Source organism: Macaca mulatta, chromosome 9, assembly GCF_049350105.2.
Source record: "Macaca mulatta isolate MMU2019108-1 chromosome 9, T2T-MMU8v2.0, whole genome shotgun sequence".
Classification (NCBI taxonomy): Eukaryota; Metazoa; Chordata; class Mammalia; order Primates; family Cercopithecidae; genus Macaca; species Macaca mulatta.
Window position 1 is genome coordinate 61,207,274 of NC_133414.1, and position 17,171 is coordinate 61,224,444.

The window sequence follows — 17,171 nt, forward strand, 5'->3', positions numbered from 1 at the left end:
CAGAGCTGATTGGTGCGTTTTACAATCCAGCTACAGAGTGCTCCTTGGTGCGTTTTACAATCCTCTTTTAAGACAGAAAAGTTCTTCAAGTCCCCCCTCAACCCAGAAGTCCAGCTGGCCTCACCTTTCATTACTCTGGGGCCTTGGCACTGTCCTCTGGGCCTTCCCTCATCATGTGGTCTGAACCGCCAGGAGTCTGCTGAACAGGACGCTGATCCTCCTCTGCTTTGCTGGCATTAGGGGCCTGAGTGTGTGACCTTAGGCATGGAAGTGTGACCTTGAGCAGTGCACATGGGCCAGAGCAGTGTGAGTGGGCTCCAGACAGGCTCCTCTCACACCTTGGGGTCAGACATGTCCTAGGGCAACTGGCAAGCCCTAGCCTCTAAACAGACTCACACCCCATCACACTGGGCCTCTGCCAGTGGGGGGTGGGCTTGGCTAGATTTCCAGGAAGCAGAAAGAATCAACACAAAAGCAATCATACTGACAGAGACTTCGAGGGCTGGGGGTGGTAAGGGCATGGGGAGGTCAGAGCTTCGTGTCTAGTTTTTTCCTAAGCACATAAGCCCTTTAGCAGCAGGGCTGCTGGGGAGATAATGCAACAGGCTTGTCAAGTAAAACTGCACGTATCTTTTTGAAAGACAGCTTTTTAAGGTATGACTCACTACGCAATATATCCGCTTACTTACTATGCAATTCACCCACTTAAAGTGTACAATTCAGTGGGTTTTGGTATATTCAGCATTGTGCAACCATCAATACTGTCAATTTCAGAATATTTTCATGACCTGAACCCTGCACCCCTTAGCTATAATCCCGCAAGCCCCAGCTGTAGGAAACCACTTATCTGCTTTCTGTTTCTATAGATTTGCTGACTCCAGACATTTCATACAAATAAAACCAAGCAATACATAGACTTTTGTGTCTGCTTCTTTCACTTAGCCTGACAATTGTAAGGTTCATCCGTGTTGTAGAATGTGTCAGTACTCTGTTCCTTTTTTTTAATGGCTGAATAATATTCCACTGGATGGATGGACCACAAATCATTTATCCGTTCACCAGTTGATCTACATTTAAGTTTTTCCCACTTTTTTACATTATAAATAGTGTTGCTATTAACACTCATGTACGAGTTTTTGTGCGGACATTTTTTGTCACTTCTCTTGGGTATACACCTGGGACTGAAATTCCTGGTCATATGGTAACTGCATGTATAACTTTTTGAGGACCTTCCCGACTGTCTACAAAAGCAGCTGCAGTCAGGGAATGTAGGGCCACATCTCCCCTCAACCCTGAATTCCCATGGCACCTGAGAGACGAAGAGGGTTTCAAAGGTTTACTAGAGGGCCAGCAATATAACGAGGGAGGGGGGGGCAGGGCAAAATGAAAATGCAGACCTCTTGTTCAAAAAGCAGAAAAGGGCCATTAAAGGAACAAAAAATGTGAAGAGTTTTCTCTTTTACGGCCTCTCTCTCTTTTTCCCTTTATGACGTTTTCTATTTGTTACTGAATCTCCTGCTCCCTTAGGCGTGGGGACAATCGGAGTGAGTGCAGATCCTCCCAGCTTGCTCCCACTCCCACCAGCCACAGAACTGATGCACCATGCCCCAGCCAGGCATGGGTACATTGAGCCCCATGTCTTCTCTCTCCGTAAGCCTGCCCCCCAATTCACAGTGGGTAGGAGACCCCAGGATGTTGCAGTCTTCACAACAGGGTGTGTTAGTTCCTGAACTGGGGTGTCAGTGAGAGGTTTGCACCTGCCAGGTCACCTCCTGAACACACTATAGTGCTGCCCAGCTGGAATGTGTCACTGCCGGACCCCACCCTAAGGTGCTCTGGGCCACCCACACCAGACCTTAGCCCTCCCCCATGCCTCAGCCTCCCCTAGGAGCAGAGGTTGGTAGCTGTTGCTGGTCGGAAGTGGGAAAGGGGTGTCTGGGAAGGATCCGAAATGCTGGGGCAGGTGACCAGATGGCCAAGAACCTCTCCTGGGAGGCAGGGAAAGGCAATGGGCAGTGAGGCTGTGTGTGAACCGAGGCTGTGTGCCTCCGTGTATGCTCTACTGTCCATCTGATTTCACTTAGGAAACACAGACGCAAAGATCGGGAAGAATTTCCTGAGGGCACTCAGCAGTTGCAGTGCATTAAGCCCCAAATTCAGTGCCCTTCTGAGAGCAGGATCTGTGGCCTGTGCTGGTTACCCACACATAAGGCCAGTCCTGGTGTCCCACAAGATTTATTGGGAGACGGGCTAAGTCCTAGCTCAGAGGTAGGGGACACACAACACCCCTCCCATGTGGAGGATGGTCGCCACCAGAGGCTCTTGCATTCTTTCATGACAGTGAGCTGGTGGACAAGGGGTCTCTTAGTGGCCACAGGACAAACCCCACAGGCCACCCACATCGAGGAAGCATCCAAGGAGCAAGAAGAAGGTGAGATCAGGGACTCATCCCACTAGGGGTAGGAAGCCAGACAGGAAGAGATCCCAGTGCCCTGCCCTCGCTTGGGAGTCAGAGAGGAAGGAGAACAGAGAGAAAGAGAAAGAATCCCTGGATTTTAACCAAAGATGTTGATATGGTTTCAGTATTTGTCCCCTCCAAATTTCATGTTAACTTGTAATCCCCAGTGTTGGAGGTGGGGTCATGGGAGGTGTCTGGATCATGGGGCGGATCCCTCATGAGTGGCTTGGGCCATCTCCTCGGTGATGAGTGAGCTCTTGCTCTGAGTTCACAGGGGATCTGGTTGTTTAAAAGCATGTGGCACCTACCTCGCCCCTTCTTTCTCTTGCTTCTGCTTTCACCGTGTGATGTGCCTGCCCCATCACTGCCTTCCACCATGACTGGAAGCTTTCCAAGGCCTCCCCAGAAGCAAATGCCGCCATACTTCCTGCACAGCCTGCAGAACTATGAACCAATTAAACCTCTCTTCTTATACATTACTCAGTCTCAGGTGTTTCATTTCATTTCATTTCTTTTTTTTTTTTTTTCTGAGAAGGAGTCTTGTTCTGTTGCCCAAGCTGGAGTGCAGTGGCTTGATCTCAGTTCACTGCATCCTCCAGCTCCCGGGTTCAAGTGACTCTCGTGCCTCAGCCTCCCAAGTAGTGGGATTACAGATATGTGCCACCACACCCGGCTAGTATTGGTATTTTTTGTAGACACAGGGTTTCACCATACTGGTCAGGCTGGTCTCAAACTCCTGGCCTCAAGCGATCCTCCTGCCTCAGCCTTCAGATGTTTTTTATGGCAGTACAAGGGTGTTTTTTATGGCAGTACTGCAGCTATATTAACATGGAAGTGTGGAGTCTTAAACTGCAAGTGACTAAGTTACTTTGACTTGGTACTATTACATTTATGGATCTCAAATCCATCTGAAGATCTCTGCTCTAACAACCATTACAGAGAGTAAAACATCTTCCTTTGCTTTTACAACCAAGGTCTGTGGACTGTCGCATCTGCGACATGACACCTGCATACGGGTGCTAGTCAGGGCTTACGCCAGACCAGGCAGGGCCAGAGCTTCTTCACATCAGCTAACTTTCATAACAACCACACGCAGCAAGTATGGCTTCCTCGCCACTTTTTGGAAGAGGAAACCAAGGCTCAGGGAGGTGAAAACCCCTGGGTGATCATGAGGTGAACAGTTAAAATGCAGCGGGGCCAGAACCAAAGCCCCCACCCTGCTTGTGAAAGGTGAAACCAGCTGGGCTTCTGGGTCAGGTGGGAACTTGGGAAACTTTTCTGTCTAGCTAAAGGATTGTAGATGCACCAATCAGCGCTCTGTGTCTAGTTAAAGGTTTGTAAATGTCTAGTTAAAGGTTTGTAAATGCACCGATCAGCACTCTGTAAAAACGGACCAATCAGCACTCTGTAAAATGGACCAATCAGCAGGATGTGGGTGGGGCCAAATAAGCGAATAAAAGCAGGCCACCTGAGTCAGCAGTGGCCACCCCCTCGGGTCCCCTTCCACACTGTGGAAGGTTTGTTCTTTTGCTTTTCACAATAAATTTTATTGCTGCTCACTCTTTGGGGTTGCACTACCTTTATGAGTTGTAATACTCACCATGAGGGTCTGCAGCTTCATTCCTGAAGTCAGCGAGACCATGAACCCACCAAGAGGAACCAGGAACAAACAACTCCGGATGCACCACCTTTAAGAGCTGTAATACTCACTGTGAAGGTCTGAGGCTTCGCTCCTGAAGTTGGGGAGACCACCAACCCACCGGAAGGAAGAAACTCCCCAGACATCTGAACATCGGAAGGAACAAACCCCAGATGCACCACCTTTAAGAGCTGTAACACTCACCGTGAGGATCTGCAGCTTCATTCTTGAAGTCAGCAAGACCCAGAACCCACCTGAAGGAATATTCTGGACACACTTGGGCTTCTAATCCTTTCTTTACTCCTAATCTTTGTGTGTGTGTGTGTGTGTGTGTGTGTCTGTGTGTGTATGTGTATGCATGTTGCATGCATGTCTTTATGTAGTAAATACTTTGAGAATGCTCCAAAAGAAGAGAGGGGAGTAAGGGTGAAAGCTCAGGCTGTATGGTGAGGGGCATCAGGGGATAGGGGACCCTGAAAAAGGTGGTCCCAAATTCTGGCCAGCTGGACGAAAGGATGAAGACAAGGATGGCCTGACATCCAGAAAGGGAATTATACCTCTTCTGCCTAAGATACCTGTCATGAAAAGCCTCGTGCTCTGGGCCCAGGGGCCTATAAAGACCTGGGCCCGTAAAGACGTCTCTGGGACCGTAGGCAGGCTTTTCAGTGGGTAGCAAGCCAGACTCCGAAGACCAAATTTGGGAAGCAGAAAGCAGATCTTAGAGGGACAAAGCCAGCCCATCCAGGAAGGACTCCCTTCCTGCCAGGTTCCATTCGGTTAGCTCCTGCCCCCTCCACCCTGTGAGACATTGGGCCTTGCATCCCAAAAGCTGGGATTCGAGGCTGGCTACAGGATATGCTTTCTTACACACCACACACTAGGTGGCTGGAGACAGTCCCTGAAGGTCCTGATGGGATGGCTTGGAGACAAGCAGCCTGAATAACCTGAATTCTAAAACAACACACTCCCAGTTTTTTGTTTATTTCATTTTGTTTTTGAAACCGAGTTTCAGTCTGTCACCCAGGCTGGAGTGCAGTTGTGTTATCTCAGCTCACTGCAACCTCTGCCTCCTGGGTTCAAGCGATTCTCCTGCCTCAGCCTCCTGAGTAGCTGGGATTACAGGTGTGTGCCACAGCACCTGGCTATTTTTGTATTTTTAGTGGAGATGGGGTTTCACCATGTTGGCCAGGTTGGTCTTGAATTCTTGAACTCAGGTCATCCACCCACTCGGCCTCTCAAAGTGCTGGGATTACAGATGTGAACCACCATGCCTGGCCCACCCCCAGTTTCTTAAGATGATTGAGGGGTTTAGGTTTTTCATGACTTCTCCAGGTCTGAGTGTAGTCTTCCCCTTTAATGCTTGAGAAAGGGAGTGCAATATGTGTCTTTCATGTTAATTACATCTCCTAATAACTCTGTGGTAAGAGCACTTTTCTTGCATTTTAATATTCACTTGCACATCAGAAACAAGAAGGTCTACACTCCATACACCTAATTACTGACGAGCGCCCTGTGTTTGCATAACATAGACACTCACGTGCACAAACTCCCCTGTCCTTCACGCAGGGTGTCATCGTTTGCCCTCTTCGGTCTTTCAACCCAGTCTTTCTTGATTCATCTCTCCTAATAAAGCGGCTGAGTTAAAACCTGTGGACATTGCAGCCTTCATTGATATATATTTTTTAAATATTGTATTTCATAACCATTCAGTGCTCATGGAAATTCAAATTACTAGGAAAATTACTATAGGCACACGCTAATAACTATCTCATAACAGCTTTGATTAACACTGAAATACATCTTATTAAGGTCATTGGATCAGACATCAAACGAATAAAACTATGTGGGGATATTCATTCAGCCAGAGTAAGTTGGGACAGTGGTTGTGGGTGGGGGAAGAAGGGAGTTTCTAAAGCCCAGGTGGGGCTCGGAGAAGGTCCCTCATGTAATAATGTGTGTGAAGAGCTTTGGTTTCATAAGCTGTTGTGAGTAATTCCAAATTACCTCTGATGTGCAAACACATACACACATACATGCAACCACACACACAGAGGGGTTCCCTTTCAATCATCCACTAAAAATATTTATGCTCTGGGCCTTCCCATGGGTCTGCCTTCATTTTTAATGCTTTCCTCTTCCTGTTTTAAGCAAGGCGGAGATAACAGTGGGAATCTCCAAGCGACACCATGACGTGCTATCCATCAACTTTAGACATGTTTTGTTTTTCTCCCAACATTTTTATAAACATTGCAAACACACACAAAGTTAAAAGAATAGTACAATAAATACTTGAAGGCTTTCGACCCAGATTCAACAATTATTTACCTTCGGCCACAGTGACCTGTGTGTCTGTCTGCCTGTCTGTATACTTCTTTATCTTTATTGAGCCATTGGAAAGTTTTGCACATCACGCCTTCACCCTTAGATACCTCAGCTCTCAGTTTCTAAAAATAAGGATATCTTCCCATTATAACCACAACATCATTATCGCACCTAAGAAAAATAACATCACAATGTGATCTCAGATCTAGCTTATTCACAAATTTCCCTGCGTTAGCCCCAGACCTCCTGGGCACAGGCCATCATTGCAAGTAAAGCAGCCAGGCCACTGTCCTTGTATGTGAACACACCCTTCCTTCCTGCGAGGTTCCTTCAGGTCGGCTCCTACCCCCTTTACCCTGTGAGAGGGGGCCTTGCATTCTGAAGGTGGGGGTCCAGAAGGAATGGAAAATAAGATGCATGGAGGATGCCCTGCGTCTCCTGCCCTCCAGTCAGATGTTTAGAGCTGGGCCATGGTGTGGTTTGAGGTGGGTTACAGGACTGGTCTCTCTTCTTACACACCACACACTGGGTGGCTGGAGGCAGCCCCTGCAGCTCCTGACAGGACACTTTGCAGACAAGTAGCCTCTGGGGCTGCACATCTTGGTCTGCCTGGCTGGCTGGGGTCTTGGACCACCCCATATGCCATTTCCATCTGAGCATGTGAGCACCTCATGGCTTGGGCCTTGGGTCTTCCTGGAGCCACCACAGGTGGAGAGGAGAGGCTACCTCTGCATTCACCAGCACCTTTCAGAGGGAGTGGAGGGAGGAGTGGGGAGGTGGGCTACCAAGTGCTTCATGTTCCACTCTTGTGACAAAGCACCTCAAACTGATTAGCATAAATCAACAACCATTTCAATATGCTCTCGAATTGTGTGGGTCAGGAATTGGACAGGGAACAACAGGGCTGTTTTGTCTCTGCTCCATGATGTCTGACTTCGGCTGAGAGACACAAAAAGCTGGACATGACTTGAAGGGCTGAGGGCCAGACTTGGCTGGAGGCTCTTCACTCCTAGGTCCAGCACCTGTCTGGAATGACCACAAGCCTAGACATAGAGTGGGATTGTCAACCGGGTAACTCGGGTAACTTTCCATGGGTCTGGACTACGGTGTTCTAGAGGGAGCCTCCTGAGACAATACCCAGGAAGCCAACATCCCAAGAGAACAAGTGGGAGCCACTTGGCCTCACTGAGCTACCTTGGGAGTCACTCACCATCACTGCTGCCACATACTGTGGGTTACAAGTGAGCCACAGAGACCAGCTCAGATTTGAGAGGAGGAGCCATAGACCCTGTCTCCCATGGGGCAGTGGAAGGTCACATTGCAGAAGAGCATGTGGTTGGGCAACACCGTCATCATCTTTGGAGAATACCATCTGCACTGTGCTGTGGATATTTCCAAGCCTGTCTAGACAGTGGCTGTTGACAACAGTGACTGGAAGGAGGCAGCTTTGGGTCTGCACACACCAGGAGATCAAGAATCCCAGGGGATAGAGGCAGCCTGGCCAGAGGAGAGGAGCCCCAGCTCTAACCTTTCTGGCCCACAGTCTTGTCCCTATGCTTACAGGCACTAGCTGGTTTAATTAGGCAGCAGGCCCTTAATTGTATGAGACTGAAGCTACTAGCTCTGGGCTAAGCAGGCAGGAAGCCCCGGCTAGACCCTGAAACCAATCCGCCTTCCCTCACCCCACCGCCTCCTCACTGAGGACCAGAGCTGGCCTTCAACTCTCCAAGGGCTGCTCTGCTCTGGACTCTCTCACTGGTAAGATGTGTGACCATGTGCACGCCACTTCACCCAAATGAGCCACAGTCTCTCACCAGGAAGAAGGAGGCCATGAGTCCTGCCTGATGGAGCTCCCGGGCTGGTGGTCTAGTAGCACCGGGCATGCTTGGGGCATACGCATAAGGAGAGCCAACGCTGTGCATTATCAAGTGTCACATGTTGATGTGTTTATCCATAATCCACAAAACGTTGTCCTGCATTTTAAGTGCTCTAAGCACTCAGCTACTCAAGAGGCTGAGGCTGAGGAGGATCACTTGAGCCCAAGAGTTGGAGTCTGCAGTGAGCTATGATCATGCTACTGCCTTCCAGCCTGGGCCACAGAGACAGACCCTATCTCCAAAAAAAAAAAAAAAAAAGAAGAAAAAAATAAAAAAGCCAGGCTGGGGGCGTTGGCTCACATCTGTAATCCCAGCACTTTGGGAGGCCAAGGCGGGTGGATTGCCTGAGGTCAGGAGTTCGAGACCAGCCTGACCGACATGGTGAAACCTCGTCTCTACTAAAAATACGAAAATTAGCTTGGCATGGTGGCAGGCACCTGTAATCCCAGCTACTCAGAGGCTGAGGCAGGAGAATCACTTGAACCCAGGAGGTGGAGGTTGCAGTGAGCTAAGACTGGGCCATTGCACTCCAGCCTGGGCAACAAGAGTAAAACTCCATCTCAAACAAAGAAATGAACGAACAAAAAAAAAACCTTAGTTTACTTTTGATTAAAACTTTTTGTAAAAGTAAATACTCTCAGCTAGGTGACTGGTCTGCTGAATGTTGGAGATGGTGGGCTCTCTCTTCTATTCCAGGGGCCAGGCAGCTCTGCAGCTCAGTGATTTCCTCAAGGCAGCCATGGTTCTTCATCTGTTTAGGCTCACAGGCCTTTGAGAATCTGATAAAAGCAATTAACACTCTCTCCAATTTAAAAAAAAAAAACCTGTTGTTATAATTTTGCATGTCATTTCCAGAGGTTCACACTCACCTATCTAAATCCTTCTCAGATTGTGAAAGGAAGTGGGAGGAGCTCCTCATTCTCACCCTGCACCTGCTAATGTAGGAGTGAAGAGCACCACAAGCAGGAAGTGCTTTTCACTTGAGAAGTGCATTTCAGTGCTAAGATAAAGACCAATGGGTGGAGGGGGACTGTTGCTGGTGGGAGGGGCGTGCTTTACAGGGCCAAGAGCCTGCACAGGAAACCTGGGGCCTGTGACTCTGCTGCACTATGGGGCTGGCCTCACCTGGTGGCCTCAGACACTGAATTTCCTCAAGATATCAGCACATACGGGACAAGAATTGCATACAGTGGTCAGGATAACCCTAAGGATTTTTCTTTTCTAAATAGGTTTGTTTTAAAGTGATAAGAGACCTGAGTCCCTCCCTATGGATCAACACGTGGCAGGCCACTTTGACCTAAGTCCTTGGCCTGTGTGGCTGGAACCAACCTGTCATAGACAGGATTCCCTGGGAACCAGGCTCTGGGTCTAAGCTATGCAAGCAAGAAATTTCCTGGGAAGAAATGCAGACAAGGTGTGAGCAGAGAGAGGAGGTGGGCATGGGGCACTTCTGACAGGTGCCTCGGCCAATCACAAGGAGAGCAGGCATGGCCTGGTGGAGTAGTCTCAAATGGAGGCAGGGAGTCAGGGGACTGAGCCTTTTGCCCCTGCACTGAACCCCTGTTGAACATGGGCTGGTAGGGGATGTGGCTGTACATAGCTGGGAGGGTAGGGACTTGGCCCTGTGGGCATCGGGGGCTATAAAAACCCTCAAATGTGGCACTCTGATCTTGGAAAGGCAACCATCTAATTCAGCCTGTTTTCAGTCCTTTTTATGACCAGATAGATGCAACTGTCTTGTGACACTGTTCTAGCACTTTCTAGAACTCCTGTCGTGATGCCACTTGCGCCAGGTAAGAGCACGTCCAGAAAAGAGAAAAGGCAGTGTGAGTGTCATGCCAGTCAGGGATGTCTCCTTACTCTGGACTCACTGTGGAAATACAGCTCAGGCCATCTGGAGTTGGGCACAGCAGGCGGAAGCAGGGTCTGACTCTCTTTGGACGACCGTTGTGCACTGGCTGTGGGAAGCTCAGCCAGGGAGCTGGGGCTCACACAGCGTTCTGGCCAGCGTCGGGCCAGTGGAAGGCTGTAGGGAGAACCAAGGGAAGATCATGCCAGGCCAGGCAGTTTTTGGTAGCTAAGTCCAAGAACTTGGCTTTCCAGGGTACCTGGAACTGGCTGAGTACAAGGGATTGACTCAAAATGAATAAGCTCTTGAGATACGATAATGATAACAGTAATAATGATGACAATAAGAATAATAACAATAGCTACCATTTGCAGAGCTCCCTTTTGCCAGGGCCTGGGCTAAGCACTCTGCATGAATTATCCCCTTTAGTCCTCCTGACAGTCCTAGGAAGCCAATAGTATTTTTATCCTCGTTGTACAGACAAACGTACCAAGAGAGGCTGGTTAAGTTGCCCATGTTACAAAGTTAGTAGGTAATGAGCCATTATTTAAACCAGACAGTTTTTATTAGACCCTAAGGCCCTCCCCCAGCCTTCTGTTTCTCACTAATTGGTGCCATTGGTTGCCTAGTGGTTCAGGACGAATTCCCTGGCAGTCATCCTCCATTACTCTTCTCAAACACTCTGCAGTGAACTTACCAGCAAGTCCTATCATCTTTACCTTGAAAATGTAACCTTGCCACTGTGGCAGTCATAGTGAGCTGGGAGATGCCTCAGTGGCAGACACTTCCAACTCTGAGTGGCTAAAATGACAAAGCTCATTCTTGCCTCTTGCTCTGCGTGTACTGCAGGTCCATGGAGTTGCCAGGGAGGCTCTGCTCCATGTGTTCCTTACTCAAGGACCCACAGTGACAGAGTTTCTAGAATTTATTTTATTTTTAAATTTTTAACTTAATTTATTTTTAAGTTCCAGGGTGCATATGCAGGATGAGTGCCTAGAAGTTATAAACCACCACGGTAGGGGAAAGGCAGGCAAATCATGCACTGGTTCTTAGGGTCTTCTACTCCTTGCATTTTATTGGCTGAGCTGATAACATGGCCACATGGAAACTCACAGGGGTGGGAGGAAGGGTTCCATCATGGATCAAGGGGGAGATCTAAAGATGTGGGTGAGCACTTGAATTTCTGCCACAGACACGTTAGATCCAGTCTCTAGCCTCTTTTGCCCAGAGAACTTTTAAAAGCCTCGAACTGGTCTCCCTGCTTCTGCTCTTGCCTTACAATCTTTTTTCCATGCAACAGCTAAAATGATCTTCTAAAACACAAATCACATCACTTTACTCTTAGGCTTAAAACCCCCAAATGGCTTCCATTCCTTTAACAACAAAAGTAAAATTCTCATTCTGGCCTACAAGGCTCCAGAACAAAGGACGGCAAACCATGGCTCTTTAGTCAAATCCAGCCCTCTGCCTATCTTTGTCAATAAAGTTTTATTGGAACAAAATCCCACCTATTTATTTACATATTGCCTGTAGCTATTTTCATGCTACAACAGCAGAGATGAGTAGATATAACAGAGACTGTATGGCCACCAAACTGAAATATTCCCTACCTAGCTCTTTACAGAGACAGTTTGTAAACTCCTGCCTTACACTACCTTGACTCTGCCTTCCCCTCAACTTCATTTCCTCCCTCAGCCCCATCTTCCATCTTTCCTCTTCCTTCTCTTTCCAGCACCATGCATTTGCTCATGTCCTTTAGCTTTCTTCTCTGATAGGACCTCCTCAAAGTGTCCTCGTTGACCCCTACAATATCAGCCCCCAATCTTGTCAGGCTTTAATCCCTTCTTTGTAGCACTCCCTTCCACTAGAAATTATATTCCAGACTTCATTCCTTTATGGGTCTCTGGTCTTCTCCCATGTTAGGGGTTGTGAAGTCTTGGAATTGGGGTTGAGAGACCTAGAGTGGCCTTGGTAATCTTCTCTTACTGTCTGTGTCTGCTGTGTCTCTCATTCCAAGCTAACCAGTTTCCTTTGGGGGAGGAAATTTTTAATTTTTTTTGGCCTCAGCACTAAAGAGAATATATTTCCATGAGATTTTCAAAATTGCTTTATGACTGAGGATTTTAATTTTTGCATCTGAGGGTCAAGGACAATAGTCGTGTTATTATGCCTTGTGGGTTTTTTTTTTTTTAACACTTCAAGCAAATTCCGGTCATCCCTGGGAGGCATACTTTGAACATCTCTGCAGTCCCCGAGGAGAACAATCTTCTGTAACTTTGAAGCCAAATAGGATTTCTGAAAAGGAAGTTACAGTCAATTGAGAAATCTCAGTGGAGCGTGAAGAGCCGAGGGATCCCGTGGTGGGGCTGCAGCTGGGACTGTCCGGGGTAGAAGTGCCCTTCCTGGCAGAGGGAGACCCCACAGGCAGCATGGCGGGCTTGCCCGAGACTGGCTGGGCCTTGGACATGACTGCATCCCAGAAACTACAGCCCAGAAAACGCAAGCGTGCCTTCCTCATCACTGCTGTGGGCTTGACCATTCTCTAATGAGTTTAGGTGATTGAAGCAGAGCAGACAAGCAAAGCCAAAACAAAATGAGACTCCACTCACCTTTTCCTTAACAGACGTGCTCTGGAATACGGCAGAAACAAAGAGTCAAGGGCAATGAAAGTTTGGGGGCTGGTGTCCGTGGAGGAGGGTGGTCCCCAGAGCTCCAACCCAGTCTTCCCAGAAGTAATTCCTTGGCTCCTTCCTACCCTGCCCGGCTGCAAGGAAGGAAATGCAGGGGTGTCAAGAGACCGACTACTTCCTGCACTTGGCCTGCCTGCCCACTTATGTGACCTCCTGCCACCTACCCTAGGCTGCCTGCTCAGGTGCTGGTCTCCTGTGTTCTGCTGTGCCCTACCCCTCGTGTCCTCCTGCTACTCCCAATTGATTACATCCCAGCTTAGCTTAGCATTTCAGGCCATTTGCAGTCTGTGCCCAAGAGCATCTTCCCTTTCCCTCCTACCTGGGTCTACCCTGGGTTTAACCAGTTGGGCATCCAGCTATTTCTCAGAGTCCAGCACTTTCCTACTCCCTGCGTTGGGTCTTACACTTCCCATATTCCTGGTGTCTCCTACTTCGGCGTACAGAAGCTGTCCATCCTCCCAGGCCTGATCTCATGTCACCTCCCCAGTGATGGTCCTCTGGTTTTCCTGAGCCCCATGCAGGCATTGGTGCCTCTACCATGACTTGCACCTGGAGCGGCAGCCGCTCATGTCTTCTTTCTAGAGCCTCTGTGGAACCAGGGACATGGCTTGTTCATCTTTATTCAACTCTGTCTGCTGCTGCCCCAGCATGGAACCTGATGCAGAAGATGGATTAGTAAGTGCTTATCAAATGACTAAATGTTCTAAGAACAGGAACTGGTAATCTAATTCACACTGAAATGTAAATGACTAATAAGGTTTCATGTGTGGTCTTCCCGCCAGGCTTGGCATCCCTGAGGTGGGAGTGAAGGTGGCATAAAATAGGATGAGGTGGAGGGTTGAGAATCTAAACCAGGAAGGCACTTGGTTCGGCTGTGGCTTCTGGGCAGGCCTGACTGATTGGGGTCATTCAATGGGGTCACCGAATTAGTTATTGACTGGGTTGATTGATTGGGGTCATTGATTGAGGTTATCACCCCAGAGCATTGCACTGGGGGACTGAGAGGCTCTGCCAGGCCTGCTCCAAGCAGAGCACTCAAGCACATTCACATCCCTGGCAAAAGGCATGAGCCTCTGGGAGGAAGGGGCAGACCCAGCTTCGGGGATCAGAAGAGCAAGGACTTCTAAGAAGGTGATAGCCTCCCTTGGTGGCCCTCTGATGCCCTTGAGTGTACCTGCCAGGTGGGCTGGGTGACTCTGGCTCCATATGGGAGGCCCCTAGCCATGCCATGGCGCCTACAACCCTCGGCCTCTGTGCAATCGCAAAGCTCCTCACTCCTTGCCCTGTCGAGGTGGGCAGGAATCAGTCATGGCTCATTTCTGTGTCCTGCTGCCTGGGCCCTGGAACATGCCAGCTGTGTCCCAACCACAGAGATGCCTAGACCCAGACACACTTGGGGGTCCTCCCTCACTCCAGCTCCCTCTCTCAAAGGGGCTGAATAGAGAAGCCTCCAGGGCCACAACTTGTTTCTTGGAAAGCTTACTTGGACATGGTTCTGACACTGGGTCGGACAGTTGGCAGGGTGCCTGGCTCCTGTTTCAGCTCAGGCTGTGGCTTTGCCAAGCACCTTGCCCACTAGAGTTTGTGAAGAAAGGCCCAGCAGGTCCCTGGATGCTCTCAAAGGCTGCCGCTCCTCTTGAGTGGCTGAATACAACAGTTCCCTCCTTGAAGTTTTATTGAACTTCAGGAGCCAGCTGTGCAGAGGAAAGAAAAGAACTGTCACTGAAATCACAGAGGGGGCAGGACAGCAGGGAGGTGAAGGAATCCGACGAATGGGAGGGCCACAGCAGCCAGGTATGGAGTGGCTGGTGAGACCAGCCTGGCAACAAAGTGAGAACCTGTCTTTACAAAATTTTTTTAAAAATTATTTGGGCATTATGGCGCATGCCATAGTGGTGGCCATAGTAGTGCCTGTGGTTCCAGCAATCTCGGGGGGCTGAGGTGGGAAGGTTGCTTGAGCCCAGGAGGTTGAGACCGAAGTGAGCTGTGATCATGCCATTGTGCTCCAGCCTGGACAATACAGCAAGGCTCAGTCTCAAAAAGTAAAAATATAAATAAATGTTTTAAATAAAATACATTTTCAAGTTCTCCATATAACATGCATTTTCTATTCACTCAGTAGTTTTAAAATCTGTTGGGTTAATAAATGGTAGAGTGTAGCTGTGTGGATGTCTTCGCTTTGTTGAGCCCTGAGATGTTTTTCCTGTTGGATAAGGGTAACGACACCAGCTCTACAAGATCTGAGAGGATTGAAAACACACAAGAGTTATCCTGTATCCATCCACATCCATACCCACATCAGTCTACGCTACACACTGCTCCCAGCTGAGACCCTGGTCTGTCTCTGTAGTACATATTTATGTATTTATTCCTGCCTAGCATGCAATTCTCCTCCCAATAACACCTCAATGTCTTTATGGAGGAGTCTTTGCCTGGTGGGGATTTCAGGAGGTCAACACCAGTTGTCTGCCTCCACCTGGGGCAACAGCACTGCTTTCTGAATGCTTCTAGCTGGGTTTGTTGAGGGAGCTGAGGATTTTCCTAAAATTGTTACCATTATAAGATTCTTAGTTGAACATTTTTCCCCCATATGCAAGAAAACTGTGGCATTTCCATTAGCACTGTGGAAATGGCTGAGACCCAGGAGCATCGATGGGTGTGTCACATGTCACCTTGACCTGCCAGGGAGGCCCTGGAAGAAAGCAATGGAGAGCCTCTGGGTTCTCATGGGTCTCAGGGAGGCAGGCTAAAGATCTAGAAGGCTTTCAGAGAGGGACTATCTCCATCCTGAGTGGCTGGGCTCTGATGCTGTTCAGGGAGGAAGTTCACTTCTGCGACCTGTCCATATGAGTTTCCCTAAGTGAAGTAAATAACGGTTCCTGCCAGGACAAAAGGCCAGCCTGTTAGAAACCACAAGCAGAAAGCCCACCTGTGCAGTGTCGGGGCCCTGGAGAGGGAGGAGTGCAGCTCTTCACGAGAGAAAGAGAGAGATCAAGGTCTTGTTAGTTTCCCCGACCCTCGCACCACGTGCATCTGTCAGGTTCTTGTACCACTAGGTATTTCTCTGAACCTCTCTCCTCATCTAGAAAGCAGGGTGTGATATTTGCCCCTTAAAATTGTCATAGAGATTAAATAAAATAATGTGAAACCATGTATCGGAACTGCCTGGGACATGGTGGGCACTTGATAAATCTAGTCTCCTTGGCCGTGGGGTGGACTTCAGCAGAGGAAGAGAGAAAGGACCCAGCATGGAGGAGGTTTGTGGCCTCTGCTATGATTGGGGGACAGAAATAGCAGGCAGGAGAGAGAGAATGAATGTAGTGAGGGCAGGAAACCCAGCTGTAGAATCACAGGATTTGAACCACAGTGTGAGGACTACCCAAGACCTGTACACTGGCTGGGCACCTGTACAGCTCCCCCTCCTCCCAGGGGGTTCCCATCGCCAGGGTTGATGCCCGTGTGTTCGAGGAGCATGTGGGGTGCACACTGAGGGACATGCATGAGTGGATGTGGGAGGTGGTGGTCAAAATAACTCACACTGGAAAATCTGTCCCCTAATGAGTTGTTCCTCTCAAACTCAACTGCCCAGCAAATTTAATTTCCAAGTTTATCCATGTTATGATTATGTTATTTTCAAGTCATCTCTTTTCCCGAAAGGCCCCATGAAAGAAGGCTAATTGGATGCAGTTTGTTGTAGAAAGAATATTCAAAGCCAGGCGAAGCCTTCTGTTCCTGGGTGAGGGGCCAAGGCGACGATGGCCATCCCTGACGGGGTCTGCCATGTCACGCCTGCCTGGGGAGAGGAAGGGTGCTCACAGGGTCCTCAACCCGTCAGTTCTGGACCAGGCAAGGTCCCGAGCATGGAGGAGTCAGGCGGGCTCCTTCTCCTGTTTGCCCTGTGCCTTCCTCTCAGGAGGCAGCCTCCTGCCCTTCATCAACCTCGGATCTCACTCCCAGTGTTTCCATTTCCCTTTCTGAAGACACAGGCTAGGCGAGGCTCCCAGGAGAGGAAAGATGAGTTTCTAATGCAAAACAGGATTTTGTGGAGCCAAGCTTCGAATTTGGAAGCAAGCTTAGATGGAAGCAACTTCTGTCTTTCATCAGGCAGGGGCGGGGCTTCCATTTCAGGCGACCAGAGGTGGTGCCGGGCTGCTGAATGTGGAGAGGTCCCCTCAGGTCAGCCAGGAAGGCTCGGGAGGGATAACTGGGGGCTGGTGACCTTGAACCCCCTTGTCCTGGCCCTCTCTCCTCTCTTCCCTTTCATGCTGTTGAAAGGTGAGGCCAGCTGGACTTCCCAGGTCAAGTGGGGACTTGGCGAACTTTTCTGTCTAGCTAG